At 52.7% G+C, this 14,848-nt stretch overlaps 1 protein-coding gene across 11 annotated transcripts in view; it reads right to left on the minus strand.

The window, feature by feature from the left end:
• Positions 1–14,848, minus strand: part of Rbfox3 (RNA binding fox-1 homolog 3) — a 426,573-nt gene that overhangs the window by 315,629 nt on the left and 96,096 nt on the right. For all 11 annotated transcript variants that reach the window (XM_016008571.3, XM_076543863.1, XM_076543867.1 and 8 more), the window contains one exon: positions 4,689–4,816. The gene's annotated coding sequence lies outside the window, so the exon portion shown is untranslated. The remainder of the gene's footprint in view (positions 1–4,688; positions 4,817–14,848) is intronic.

The raw sequence follows: 14,848 nt of genomic DNA on the forward strand, positions 1-14,848 counted from the left end.
CAAGGAAAACATATTGACCTGCTCCTACTTTTTAAAAAGGGTCATGCCAACACCAGTGAGTGGTTTTATCCTTGAACTAACAAAAACAAAAATAAGAGGACAAAGGAGACACTGAAGGCAGATGGAAGAAGATATTACAAATGTCACCAAGGCCTGTGATATCTGTCTAGGGACCGGCAGGCAGCTACTGGAGCAGACCCAGCACCAGCCGCTTAGGGAACATCCAAAAGCCTGGAAGATTCCACACGCAGGTTCTCCTGGAGAAGAAGGCATCCGATGCCTCTCACCTCCCCTAACACCCCTTGGATGTCATGTGACTGTGGGCTACAGGGAAAGGCAGATGGCAGTGAGGCCAAGCATGGAGCTGGGAGAGCAGGGTTGGGAAAGAAGACACAGAGGAACTTAAGGTGAAGGAAATCCCCCAGTAGGGGGGGAGGGGAAGGGAAGGAAGGAGAGGAAGAGGAGGAGAAAGAAAAAGAGAAGGCAGAGAAGGAGGGAGGTGAGGGTGGAGAGAGGATGGGAAGATGGAGGAAGAAGAGCGGAAGGAAAGAGCAGGAGGAGGCGGCAGGTGGGGAGACAGGGAGACGCAACCATGGGTGTCCAGGTCCCGAGGTGAGCACAGTGCGCCTCCAGAGCTCATTCCGGTGGTAGAAATGTTCAGAGGAGGAGTGACGAGGTTGAGCTCCACATCACTGAGACTTCTTCTCCAAACACGTTTACCAACAGAAGAGCAGCCATGGTGCTTTTCCCCTAATTAAACTATCAGGTACCAGTGGAAGCCCAGGCAAATGCAGACGTCCCTTCCAGGAAGCCCTGTGTGGGTCGGATGGCCGTCACCCCTTCTGCCCAGCAGCAATGCAGCATGGCAGGATCTGGACAGACAGACAACAGGAAGGTCTATCTCTGAGTGGCTTCTGATATGGCTGGGTAAGGCCATGATCACCCTCCTCCCCACACCAGGAGACCTCAGTGCTGATGCACCAGAAAGTGGGGAGGGGTGTCACCCACCACAGATTCATGCAGCCTGTGTTCAGCTCAACCCAAGGTGCCGGCATCCCCGGTGATGGATTCTGGTTTAACAGCTTTTAAAAACAAGCAGAGGAGAGCCAGGCGTGATGGATGAGTGCAGGAAACACGCTCATTCGGAGATGATTTATGGGATGTTGCCTGTTGTCCTCTTGGGATGCAGCTCAAGGGTGGGGGCCTCGGAGATGGATGTCTCCAAATGCTGAGCACTTGTAGGGTGCCAGCAGCTCCACCAAGAACATGCATGCACCGCCCCAGCCTGCAGGGCCCCAGTCTCAGTCGCCTGCTGTCCTATGTGAGGGGCATGGAAGGCAGGTGGACTTGATTTGTCCCTCGGCTCCTGAACATGAGCAACGCCCACCTCTCAGAAACATCTGGAGAAGGAACAGCTGGCCACAACCCCTGGTTCCTCCAAATGACACCAACAGGACATAGAAGTGTGGCTGGGAGGATCTGAGAGCGTGGGGACAGCATAAAGGAAGAGGCGGGCTGGCACAGAAGAGTGGCTCCAGGGCACTGAGTGGCACCTATGTGATGTCCCCTGTGCCAGTGGGTGACAGACGCCTCCTTCCAGTGTGTCTGATGGACCACTGCCCACAACCTGGCCACAACACCTCATTTTGCAGCAGATCAATGTCCACCCATATTTTTAATGAAGGCTTGGAAGTGGCTGCATATTAAGATCCAAATGGACAACACATTGAAAGGGGTGAGCTTTTAAATAAGACCCAACAACGAGGCCCTTCTTAATGCACAGGAAATGTACAGGGCAGGGTCAAAGGCAGGAGGAAACGGTTTCTTCTCCTGTCTTCCCTTGAGTAAGGACACTTCAATGGTGATGGAGATCACATTAAGTAGCCAGATGTCAAAGCCATTCCTGGAACTGTGACCCAGTTCTGTGCAGGCTGTAGGCTCCAGCAGGCTCTTCTGGCCCAGGCTCTTCATCTATGGCCTCAAAACCACTCTTAGGAGACTCCTCCAAGGAGTCAGAGCAAGGGCTTCTCACACCCTAGAGGTGTGTTTGACATTACCGGGCGTCATTCTGTGGTCGGGGGAGTATGTGTAGGAGTCAGTAGCCTGACATGCCTGGTCACTCAGCCACGTGCCTGACCTCCTCCTTCAGAGACCTGCCTCCCGCCCTCCCAGAGCTGATGAAAAGACAGGCAGACTATCAAGGTCACATACAGGTGGCTGGGACGTACATCTGTGCTGTCCTCACTCAGATGATGGCCCCTGTGGGTCTATGCCCCCTTGGCTTCACCCCATGGGAAGGACAAGACTCTCAGATATCCAACTGTCCCTCAACGCATCAGAGGGACCTTCTAAACAGACAGGGGTCAGAATGGGAGCGTGCTACACAAAGTAGTTCCATGCAAAGGCACTTGTACCCTGGACCTTGCAGGTCCACCCTGAGGACCAGCTAAGCTTTGTGCTTTGAGCTCTCATGGGCCCAAAGAGGTACCTTGCTGGGGACACTGGTTCTCCAAAGCACAGGAAGGTGAAGCTGGGCCAGCTGGGCTTACCCAGGAGTAGAGTCAGGAGTTCCAGCATCCAGTGACAGGACCCTAGGGCTTGCCTGAGGCTGGCTGCAAAGCACAGCTCTTCTGAGGCTCTTGGAAGCCACAAGCCAAGTTCCCAGCGTGACAAGAGAGTGCTGAGGGGCTCCCTGCATGGCTTGGCTCACTGAACAGGGCCATCTCAGTCAGCATGGAAGAAGACTTGGCCTGATGTCCACCTCTGGTACAGTCCCCCGCCCAGATTGCTACCCAAGGACAGCAGCAGCCCTAGAGCAGGCCTCAGCTGACCCCAGCTTCAACTTTGACCTCCCTGTCTTGACCCTCTCTACAGAAGGCAGCATCGTCAGACTTGAGTCACAGAGAAGTCCCTGACTCAGAGCGCTTCTGTTGGTTTTAATGAAAGATCACACCACTCTACCCCGAGGCCTCCTCAGCCCAGGGCACTGGATCTCATGTTCACTCCATCCCCTCCACCCTTAGCCATCAACCCTGCACAGCCATCTTCTAGATGCTTCAGCTCACCCCTGCCTTGGGGCCTTGGCACCGCACACCCCCGTCTGGAAGGTCCTCTCTCACTGGCTTTACCACACCACCCTGTACAGACAGCAGCCTCCTCCATTCGCCATCGTTGGTCAACTCAGCATATTCATCAGTCCCCTGGGCCTTTCACTCCCGACATGACTCGCAATCCCCAGCGGCTTGTTCTCCACCTCCCGCCAGACCGTGAACTCTGTAAGGGCTTTCTTTCTTCTGTGTCCCTAGAGTCCAAAACAGAGCTGGGCTCATCAGAGCTGCCCGTATGCAGGTAGTCCTCCATGGACAAGGGGCTGCACCCCGATAAACTACTACCCATTGAGACACGTGAGGACACATTGTCCATGCCTGGCCTCATAAGTGTCCTCAGTCACCCACACAACACGCTGTCAGTCTTTCCCCTCACGACCACATGGCTGATCAGAATTGCAACTGTCCAGCATCAGGAGAAGATCGAAACTCAAAAAACCCAAGCACGGTGTCTACCGAGGGCTCATCCCTTTCATACACAATGCAGAGGTAGTCACATGATCAAGGGGAGGCTACATTGCTGAGTGAGGAACACAGAGCAGTCTGTGGACCAGGGATCCCGGTGCAAGAAGAAAACTCGGGGAAGAGATCTTCAGCCAGCTGTGAGGGGACACTGAGCATGTCCCTGGAGAGGCATCAACACCGCATATAATTCTCTCTTATAGACTCTGCGGTGGGCTCTGGGGAAGCCACCCATTGCCCTGTGTCCAGTACTCACTACACCTTGGCCCAGCAAAGGCCGTCACTGTGGATCAAAGAGACGGTTCATTGGGTAAAGGCACTGCCACCAAGCTCTGACCTTAGCCCCCTCCCTAAAACCCACATGATGGGGTTGGACTACAAGTTGTCCTCTAACCCACACAACTTGAGCTATGTCCTAGCTGGTGAACATTCAGTAGACCAGGAGGATGGGGCTGCCCAACTTCCCAGGGAGAAAGCACGGACGCATGGTACCCAGGGTCCTTACAGCCCTTGCCCCTGTGTGCCATTTATCATAAAATTGCAATCACGTGTGCAGTGTTTTCTTGGGTTCTACAAACAGGCCCAGGAAACTATCAAAACGGAAGTGGTGGAGGTCTTTTGTGAAAGCACAGGTGTCCCTGAGCCCTGTGGCCTGGAAAGTAAGTGAAGTCTCCTGGATCGTGTCTGAAACCGGCAAGTGTGACACTGATCCTGGTGGCTTATGTCACAATTGACCCGTTGACCACCCCGGAGGACAGGGGTTGACTCCATCCCCTCACCAGCAAGGCGGAGGCTCACTGCTGATCTCTAACATGTTGGAGAGTCAGATCTCAACCCTGGCCACTGGATCTCATGTTGACAAACTGGCAGCAGACCACACAGCCGGCCCACCCTCCTTCCCAAACTAACTTCCCCCAAACACGCCGATGACAGAGAACAAAGGGGACCCTGTTGACTCTTCTTGACTTAACCAACTCCCAGAAGCCACAAAGACAATGAACTGCAAACGTATGTGTGGGATGCCCTGCCACTGCCCTACCGCGCCTTCGGGGAGGCCTTAGTAAAGTGTTTCTCACTGCAGACTCAAACACCAAGGCAGAAGCAGGTGTGTGGTCTTACCTGTTGGAATGCTGTTTCCTTTTCTGTCACACGGAGGACCTGAAGATGCTTCCTCAGTGTGGAGTGTGCCCAGATAGATCGGGTTCTCAAGAAAGTGTTAGTTAGGTTCTCACAGGCAGCTTTTCAACCTGAAGAGGAAGAAAACATGAAAAAACGAAAATAAATACCCTGCCTTGGACATAATCATTCCCCTTTAATATAAAACAAACACTGGCATTAAACCAAAGAGAAGTGGGCAGTGGCCAAAAGTTTGTCACTGGGATCAGAGTCCCCCTCCACGGGAGGATGCAGTCTCTGACAGTCTCGGGGAGGAACTGGCCCCCCAGGAGGGCCATCATTAGCACCATAGTGCCCCCCGCCCACTCTCAGCCTTCTGCCATCTGCCTGGGCTGCTGCCCTCTCAGCATCTGGCTGTCCACTTCCTCTGACTCCCCAGTCCGCCTGGTGCTGGTCTCCCACCAAGTGGTTCCCCATCTTTCTGCCATCCCCTTCTAGCTGCATTTCCAGTCTCCTCCATCTTAGATTACCTGTCACATACAGACACCTTGTCCCCTCTTCTAGTGGGATTGGTCAGATGGTGCCCTCACTCTAGCCACAGCCCTCCAGGACAGTCAGTTAGAAGAAATACTCAATGCCGCTTCAGTGACCATGGTAAACTCAGCCTGTGGGAGCTCCAGGCTCACAGGACTTGGGATACTCCAAGAAAATGAGACCAGATGACAGATGCAGTGCTAAGGCCCTGAGTCTCTCGTGGCTACCCGCAGTCACAGGTGGTATCATGGTAAATCTTCCACGACCTATAGGACCCTTGAGATCTGGATCCTCTCTTGTCACACTTCCTCATCCCTGCAGCCAGGACTCCAGAATATCCCTGTCTGTGCAAGGCAATTCCTCCCGGCCCCCATGGCACACCTGCGCCCACTGTCACATGGAGTGTGCCTCCCCTCATAATTGCATAGCTTTTTCCCTGCTCCAACCCCAATTCTGCATGTAGCACCTTCCAAGTTAAACCATTCAGGATCAGAACACTCGATAAGAATTTTCACCATCCCACAGCTGTCCCGGCCATGCCCCACCATGACCCAGTCTGTTTTGGTTTCCTTGATCCGAACTGAGTGGGAGATAATTTAGCAACCTGTCCTCCACCATGGAGGCGCATCTTCTTTACTCCACAGTAGGAAGCACCATCCATCACCACTACACAGAACACAGGCTGGAGGCCTGAAGCCCCCACCCCCTCCCATACCCTGTGCAGCCATGCATCTCCAGCTGCTGTAGGCTTGTGGGATTGCTATTCTTATCTTCCACCCTGGCAGTCCCCACCACAATGTCAGAGGAGTGTGGTGGGGTGAGGAGGGGAGCCAGACCAGGCTGGCTGAGACGGAAGAGAAGCGTTATATAGCTAGCCTCCCCAGGGCGCCAGGGTCAAGGCCACAATCTGCTACTCCTACGGTTGGCAGCAAAAGGGTCTCATCGGTGGGGGGGCAAACCGAGTCCTCTTCACCCTCAGAAGCAGTTATGATGCCCCACGTGTTCTGAGTGTGCCTCACTGTGTGTGGCACCAGGTCCCCCAAGTCCAGGCCAGGCGAGCTCATAATCCAGGTGAGGAATACACAGGGCATGTCTAACTGATGACCCACAAAGGATGGTCTGCAGGCAGCTGCAGGGAGGGCAAGTGGGGAACTCTAAGTCCTCATGGTGTCCCCTATATACACCTGTGCATGTGCGAACACACACACACACACACACACACACACACACACACACACACACACACACACACGTGAGTACAGGCTGCAACTTTAACTCCAGGAACCCAAAGTCATTGGAGTGTGAAGTGTTGTAGTTGGCCACTGTTGGCCAAGAAAATGACCCCCACACATACACACTCTACATGGCAAGCAAAGACCGTCATACCCTAGACTTTGTAAGGCACTCAGCGACTCCTGTGGGGCAAGGCCCTGCATCAAAGACGGAATAGACCGTCCCCAAATCCCCCAAAGAGAAGTTACACATAGCCTTCGGGACCCAAGGACAGGATGGGGACATCACTAATTCTTTATAAATTAAAAATCACCTGAGAAAGTGGCTTTATTTATAGGATTCAAGATGAAAAGGAGAAAGGGCATAGAAAGGGAGGGGATGTGGAGCACCAGTGAGGGATTTCTTCACTCTGGAGGTGGAGGCAGGGGGATTAAGAATTGAAGGTCATCCTACACAGCAAGTATGAGGCCAGCCTGGGCTACATCTCTCTCTCTCTCTCTCTCTCTCTCTCTCTCTCTCTCTCTCTCTCTCTCTCTCTCTCTCTCTCTCTCTCTCACACACACACACACACACACACACACACACGACTAACAGGAGAGTGTAAAATGACTCTCAAAGCCAGAAAGCGCAGCTCACTATGCTTCTAACCAAGAGAAAACAGGATAGAGGGTCACGTCTCAGTAGTAAAGATTACAGGGAATAGACAATATTCTGAGAAAATGAGCCTCCTCCTCCTCCCGCTTTTAAATCGCTCTTGCAAAACCGGCTTCACCCTTCGCTCGCCTCATGCCTTATGAATTCTGTCTCCCGGTTTATTATTCTGGCATCTGGTGGGAGGCTGACAGTCACCGTGGCTACACTTCTTTTTTTAATGCCAGCCTGTTTTAATAATACAGTGTACCTTTTGGTTTGGTGAAAAGTGACATTATTCCAGGCACCCAGCGGCAATGGGAAGGGCCTTATGTAATTTATGTGTTCTCTGCTGTGTTTAACACTCCCAAAGCAGAGGGCTGTAATTTGGGAAGCGATTCTCCCCAAGGTCAGGGGAACAGTTTGTGGAGGGAAGGCTGGTGGCTGTCTGACCTGAGTTCAGCCTGGGAGCTCAGGGAGGCCCTGGCTATGAGGCCGGGCTCAGCAGCAGGAGGACTCTGCACCTCAAATGACAAATGCCCCACCCCCAAAAATCACCCCAGCCCAGCTATGGCCGAGTCACCAGGCTTCTGGGGTTTAAGCAGTTTTTAATGAAGTAGAGATGGTAGAGGCACAGCCAGAGTGGTTGGGGGCATTTTTGTCTCCTGTCACTAACCCAGATATTCACCTTTTAATTTATCTTTTTATTTTGCATGGGGGGAGGGTATTGTGGGTATACACACATGGAAAGGCATGTACATATGTACCTGCATGTATGTGTGGATGCCAGAAGTTGATGGCAAGTGTCTGCCTTACTCAGTCTCATTATTTTTTCAGACAGCTTCTCTTGCTGAGCCTGGAGTTGACCAGTTAGGATAAATTTGCTGGTCAGTGAGCCCTTACCCAGCCAGGGCTGGGGTTATGGGCAATTACCACTGTGGCCAACTTTTTATGTGGGTGCTGGGCATCTAAAAGCTTAGATGGTAAGCACATTGCCGAATGAACTCTCACCAGTTCCCCAGGTCCCTATTTTGCAATGACAGAGACCCTGGCACAGGGGACTGAGCCTGCCTTAGGGATGCCGAGGAAACCCTGATCATCTAGCACCCATGTCCTGACCCTTCCAGAAAGCACTACCATGAGTTCCCCCTATGCTGGGAACAAAGGAGTACCACAGGGATGTGTCCCCGAGAAGCTTGCAGTAGAGACACAACAGCCAGCCACCCCAGTGGAGGTGGACAAGCCTTGAGAAGTGGGATCTTCCTTTGCACCATGTCACACCTAGGGACTGGCAGACGGCAAGTGCTATACCAAGACATTTGAGCAACTGGAGGAATAAAATGTCAACGAGAGAGATGGGGAAACCACCACACTCGTGGGGGAGGGTGTTCTGGCTTCCCAGATAGAGCTGGTGACAGACCCCAATGGAGATGGGGGAGAAGGAGGAGAAGGAGGGGAGGAGGAGGAAGAGGAGGGGGAGAGGGGAGGCAGGGCAGAGAAGAGACAGCAGGTGCCAACTAGGGACAGCCACAGGGAAATGTCTTTCTGGGAATATAGAGACGGAACAACATCGGAATTGGACAGAACCGAGACGGGACTGTCATGTGAAGTTGGGAATCTGATCATGGAGCTCCTTGGATGGCACACCAAGGACTTTATGATGTCACTTGGAGAATTTTTAAGTGGGAAGCTATGCAGATTGGTGTCTTAGGAGTGCGTTCTGGCGTCCGGGTGGACCCTGTAGAATTGTGAAAACAAGACAGGAATCTCAATCGACTGCTACAGGCAATCAAATAAGACGTGCAGGCTTGATGAAGGGCAAGGTGGAAACTGGGGGATATGGCCGGCGGGGTTCAGAAACCAATGTCACACAGGATTGATACAACACAAAATATAAGCCACTCCATAGCTTCTCAACAGAGTTGAATGTCCCTTTCCAAAGTGGGGGGAGCCTCAGGACATCTTCCAAATGAAACCTTCCATCTTGGAGTTCTGAGCATAATCTAAGAGAGATGGAGCTCACTCTGCAGGGAAGCTCCTTAAACCCAGAAAGTAAATAATTCAGTGGCTTCAGGAAGTCCCTGAAACCAACCAGCTTCACCAGGTCCCTCCCCCAGAGTACATAAGCAGTAAGGCCTGCAGAGACACTCACTGAGCCACCTAGAAGAGGCAGAGCTCCATTCTGTTCCTGTAAGTGACCCCTCACCCATACTCCTGTAAGTAACCACAATCCAACTTATTGGTTTACCAAGTTGGTCTTGATGATTTCCTTATTTTGGTCCTGGTGTTGGTTCCCTAGCTGGGGTGGGTAGACATTTGTCCAGGTCTTCCTAGGAATGGTACACCACAACAGGGCTTCAGTGGAGTCACCATGATCTTGTTTCCCTTTCCTCTGCCAAAAATAGCATCTACCCAGCACTAAGGGGGCTGAGGCAGGAGGATATATGCTCCAGGACAATCCGGCTGCATAGAAATCCTGGGTTTAGGTTTTGGTTGGAAGGTTAATATATTTCAAGGCTTGTGACGCTGTTCAGACTGGAACAGTCCTGAAGTGACCACAGAGGGAGCTCCAAGTGGTCGGGCACTAAGACCTAAGACTTAGGAAAGTGGCCTGCCTGCTTTGGGGACTGTGATAACCAGCCTCCAGGACAGCTCTTGTGGTCCCATCCCCCTCACACACCTTTGTCCCCACCTCCCAGCTGAGTCACCTGCGTGAACGAAGGATACAATAGGTAGGGCACATACAAGTTCACGTCACCAAAGAGAACACGACACCTTTCTTGCTTTTCACAGGGACCTTCAGCAGCTCTCCTGAGAGATCACATGGGCAGGAGGAGGCTGAGAGGCCATTGCTTCGGAAGGTATAGGAAGTGGCACCTTAATTCCAGGCTGGCTTCAGACACCTGCAGCCCAGGACCACTGGCAATCTGAAGCCTTTGAGATACCTTGAGCTCTTTAAAGCACAGGCTAAGCTAAGCTGCTCACAGGTTCTGGAACCCCAGAGACTGAGAACCAGTAAACGGTGGTTGTCTGAAGTCATTGCATTTGCAGGTCATCTGTCACCAAGTGAGAGATAACTAACCATTGCATTTGCAGGTAATCTGTCACAGAGTGAGGGATAACTAACCATTGCATCAGGCAATCTGTCACAGAGTGAGGGATAACTAACAGGAGTTTATAGAAAACATCAACACTGCCTGGAGCTGCAGATGTGCTCAGAGCAGCCATCAAGAAGGTGGGGGATGGAGATGGCAGAGGTGACGTGAGGTCACAGCTGGGTTTTTCCAGGAGTTTGTGGGTAGGAAAGTCATGCACAGAGGAACAGGGGCCTCCAAGGAAGGAGAACAAGACAGAGAAACTCATCATCTCGGGATAAGGGTGTTTCCAGAGGAGGGCACCAGCTGTTGCACAGGTTAGAGCAATAGCCAGGCACCCTCTCACCCCAGCCATGACTCTGTAGCTCGTTGATTGGCTGCTGGCCCCTTTTCTTCTCTCAGACTTCTCTGTAGAGGTCTCCCCTGGTAACCCAAGGCAAAGTTCCTTGTCCACTGTCACTGTGTTTCAGTGTGGGCATCACCCCACCGTGGTCTGCAAAGACTGGGGAATTTGGCACTTCAAACCCAGTGCCTGATCCAGTCTAGGTTCTCAATGCTGTGGGATAGAGAGACGGATCAATGGATTGATGGATCAAAGGATGGGTGGGTGGACAGATGGATGGATGTGCGAGTAGATCAATGGTGAGTACATCAATAGTTGGGTGTATTGATCAATGGATGGGTGGGTGGATCAATCAATCATTCATTCAGTGGATCAAAGGATGGATAAATAGATCAATGGTTCAATGTATAGATGGATGACTAGACAGATTGATGGCTAGATGGATGACTGGATCAATAGATCTATGGACTGATGGAAAGATCCAAACCCTGAACTTTACCTAGTGGCCCAGGTCAATTGGTGGACAAGCCATTTCTTTCCTGGACCACCACTCTATACACACACACACTCACACATATACATACACTCACACATACACAATGCACTCACACACACACACACTCACACACACATGCACTCACACACACAGACACACTCACACACACACTCACACATACACACACACTCACACACAGAGACACATACACTCACACATATACATACACTCACACATACACAATGCACTCACACACAGACACACACTCACACACACATGCACTCACACACACACACACTCACACACACATACACTCACACATACACATACACTCACACACACATACACTCACACATACACATACACTCACACATACACATACACTCACACACAGAGACACATACAGACACAAACACACACACTCAGACATACACACTCACACATAGACACACACTTACACACACATACAGATACAAACACACATTCAGACATACACACTCATACATAGATGCATAGACACACACACACACACACACACACACACACACACACACACACACACGTGCTCTTTGCTGTAAAGAGAAGCTCAGCTGGGATAGCAGAGGATGTAGGGAGGGGGAGAAAGCCCTGGAGTTGATCCTGACAGGCTCTTGCACTGTGCTAAAAACAGTCAGAGTCTGCAGGAAACCCAGGCAACCCCCTACTGTCTTCAGGAATTCAACACACACAGGCAGCCCGTGCCCAACTGCACCGGGCAGCAGGAACTAAGAGTGCATCCTGGGGGGCCCTCAGCAGTGCAGGGTCAGGTGGGGATGGAGGCAGCCTATAAACACGGCAGAGCATCTGGTCCACAGAGGAAGGCCCGGAGGCCAGCCGGGCCCTGCCTGCCCTTTGTCCGCAAGGCCCCGGGCACAACGCACACTTAAGAACAGGGCCTCCCCACCACACAGGTCGGATGAGCATCACCCTCTGATGTCACCCGCAGAGCACTGAGCCAGGCTGGTGAATGCAGCCTCCCAGCACACACACAGGTTTGGCAGACATGGGAGCCAGAGGCTGGGCGGAGTGAACAGCTTGCTGAATGGAGTAACATCAGAGGTGTGAGGGAGCTCATCCAGGTGGCCTCAGCCCCAGACAGCTGACCACCTCACTGCAGAGTCCCAACTGGAAGACCCATGAAGGAACAAGCTCCACCCGACCTGCAGGAAGCCATCTTGGCCAGAAGCAGGATCAAAGACAGCTATAGACACCTAGAGAAGGATCATGGACACACCAGACAGACACACACAGGGGCCTAGTCAGGTGCCTAGATGAGCAGGAAGTCAGTGACTGGGGGGTGGGGAGGCAGGAGGAGAGCTGGAAGTGGGGAGGACCACCCTATGTCCGTGCAGTGGCTGCCTGTGAGCATTTTTATTCTGAGATTTAGATGGTGCCGTATTCCCAAGGTTAGCCCCTACGCTTGTTTCCCAGCACCACATTTTCTCTGTACCTACCCAGGGGCTGCAGCGCCCGCCTGGTCTTCCTTCAAGCTCTGTCCCCTCCCCCACAGTTTTAGGTGTGGAGATGAGGGACTCAGTTGGTCTTGGGGGCAGGAGTGGGGCATGGGACATGGGAAGGTGGCAATTGCAGGCCAGGAGAGGGGTGTGGAGACAGAGGGAGATGATGGGGGGGCGTGGAGACAGAGGGAGATGATGGCGGGGGGGGGGGGGCGTGGAGACAGAGGGAGATGATGGGGGGGGGTTCTGGGGAGATGAGGGAGGGGCACCGGGTCCTTGTCAAGCTTGGGAGTAGGAGGATAAGAGCAACAAGGAGAGGGGGAGAAGATGCAAGAGGGCCCAGGAAGAGTGGAATCTGGAGTGCAGAAGTGGGGCACCCGGGAGTGAAGATGGGGGGTAGGGAAGGAGACACGGCATGAGGAGGAAACAAGGGGTACGCTGCAAAGTGTGTGGATTCCAGGGTTGGAGGCATGGGGCAGGGGGCTATTCAACCTACAGAGCCCCCCCCCAGAGATGCAGATAGTGGGGTCCCCACAGTCAGACAGAGCTGGGGGTAGAATGTAGCATATCGGGACGTTAAACAGTCTGCTGTGAGACTTCCATCATAAATGGAAGAGATGGCTACCTGAACAGCAAAAAAAATAGAAAAGGCAGGAGGCTCGGGGTGTCACCATGGCTGGTGACATGAGAAGGGCCCCAGGGAGTCCAAAGTGGAGTCATAAAAGCCAGCAGACCAGCCACGAGCTCTTCCAAGAAGGATGCGTGAAGGCCTTCCCCTTGCCCCTCCTTTGGGTTTGGAGTCCCCCAGCTGCCCTGGAGTTCTCCCTGCCTCTGCCCCCCCCACACACACACACAACTTCTGCCGGTGGCCTGACCACATCCCCTGAAGGAATTTCTCAACTGCTCCCAACCTAGAGCCCCACCGGCCTCTCTGCACGCAGCCCTCTCTTCCAGAGCTCGCATTAGGGAACTAACTCAAGACTGTAGTGTGCTTTAAGAGAATCATTGCAAGAGACACAGTGACATTTTGTAGTGCACACGTATTCCAGAGGGATTCCCAGGCAGCCCTGCTCTGTTCTGCCCTGGGAGAATACTAGCCACCAGGAGGAAGCTGCCCAGATCGCTGTGTAGATACCTCACAGTCCTCCAGCCCCTGTGGGCGTGGAAGAGAAGAGGACTGCCCTCAAGGTGGGATGTGAGGCAGACAGAAGCAGCATGCAGAAAGCGTGGGGCAGCATCCGTCACTAATCCCTCCCAGGGGACGACCCTTTTCTTGACTCCGGGGCACAGTATTGCCTCTGCTGAGCCACACAAGCATGCTCTTGGGTGTCACCAGATTGTCAAACAAGTGCTCAATGCCTGCCTATCTCCGGTGCATCTGGGAGTTTTGAAGACAGTATTCCCCTCGTAGGAAGACAAGGACATCTTTCCAGGTGACTTGGGTACCCCAGTGCGAGGGAGGACCTGGGCCAATGAACTTCCACACCCTGAGACTGTTGAGCCTTCTGACGGAGGAGTCAAACCTGAGACTTAATCAGTTCTCCAGGAAAAGTGGTCATCCATAGCTATGTGGGGCATGCCATGCTTGGGCTGAGAGGCCTGTCCCAAGCCAGCACTAGTGGGAAGGCCCCTACCAGGCCACCATTAGCCTGTCTTTGCTCATCGGCTCCTGCATGGAGGATAGAGGGAAGCGACACACAGATCTAGGAGAGCACGCTCATCCCAGTTCACCTTGCTCTGAGTCCAGGCCTGGCTTCCCCGGGTTAGTACCAGCATCAGGCACAGGGCTAAAGGTAAAGCATACAGAGGGCTTGAGAGGGTCTCCCTGATGTGCCCACTGAAGAGTGAACCTAATTAGTCTTATCAATAAAAACCAGCAGTCAAATATTGGGGTAATAACCTGAAAGATCAGAGAAGCAAAGGAGCAGCCAGTGATTTCTTACCTCCCAGGATCCTCAGACCAAAAGGGGTCTGAGATCCTGTCTCCACCTGCCTTATATTCCTTCCCCGCCTGCCCCCCACCCACCCCTGTGGATTGTGCTGGGATTAAAGGCATGCACCATCACCACCCAACTGTTTTTCTTTTAGACTGGTTCGATCTTGTGTAGCCCAGGGTGGCCTTGAACTCCTGATCTTCCTGCTTCCTCCTCCTCCCAAGTGCCACCACTGCCTGACCTCTATGGTTAACTAGTAGCTAGTTCTGCCCTCTGATCCCCAGGCAAGGTTTATTTGTCAGAACACAAACAAAATATCATGCAACAGCCCACAGGGCACAGCTGTCGCCTTCTGCTTCTGGAGTACAACAGCTTCACCAGCAGCCACCAAGAAACACCCGG

Source organism: Peromyscus maniculatus, chromosome 8 (assembly GCF_049852395.1).
Source record: "Peromyscus maniculatus bairdii isolate BWxNUB_F1_BW_parent chromosome 8, HU_Pman_BW_mat_3.1, whole genome shotgun sequence".
Taxonomy (NCBI): Eukaryota; Metazoa; Chordata; class Mammalia; order Rodentia; family Cricetidae; genus Peromyscus; species Peromyscus maniculatus.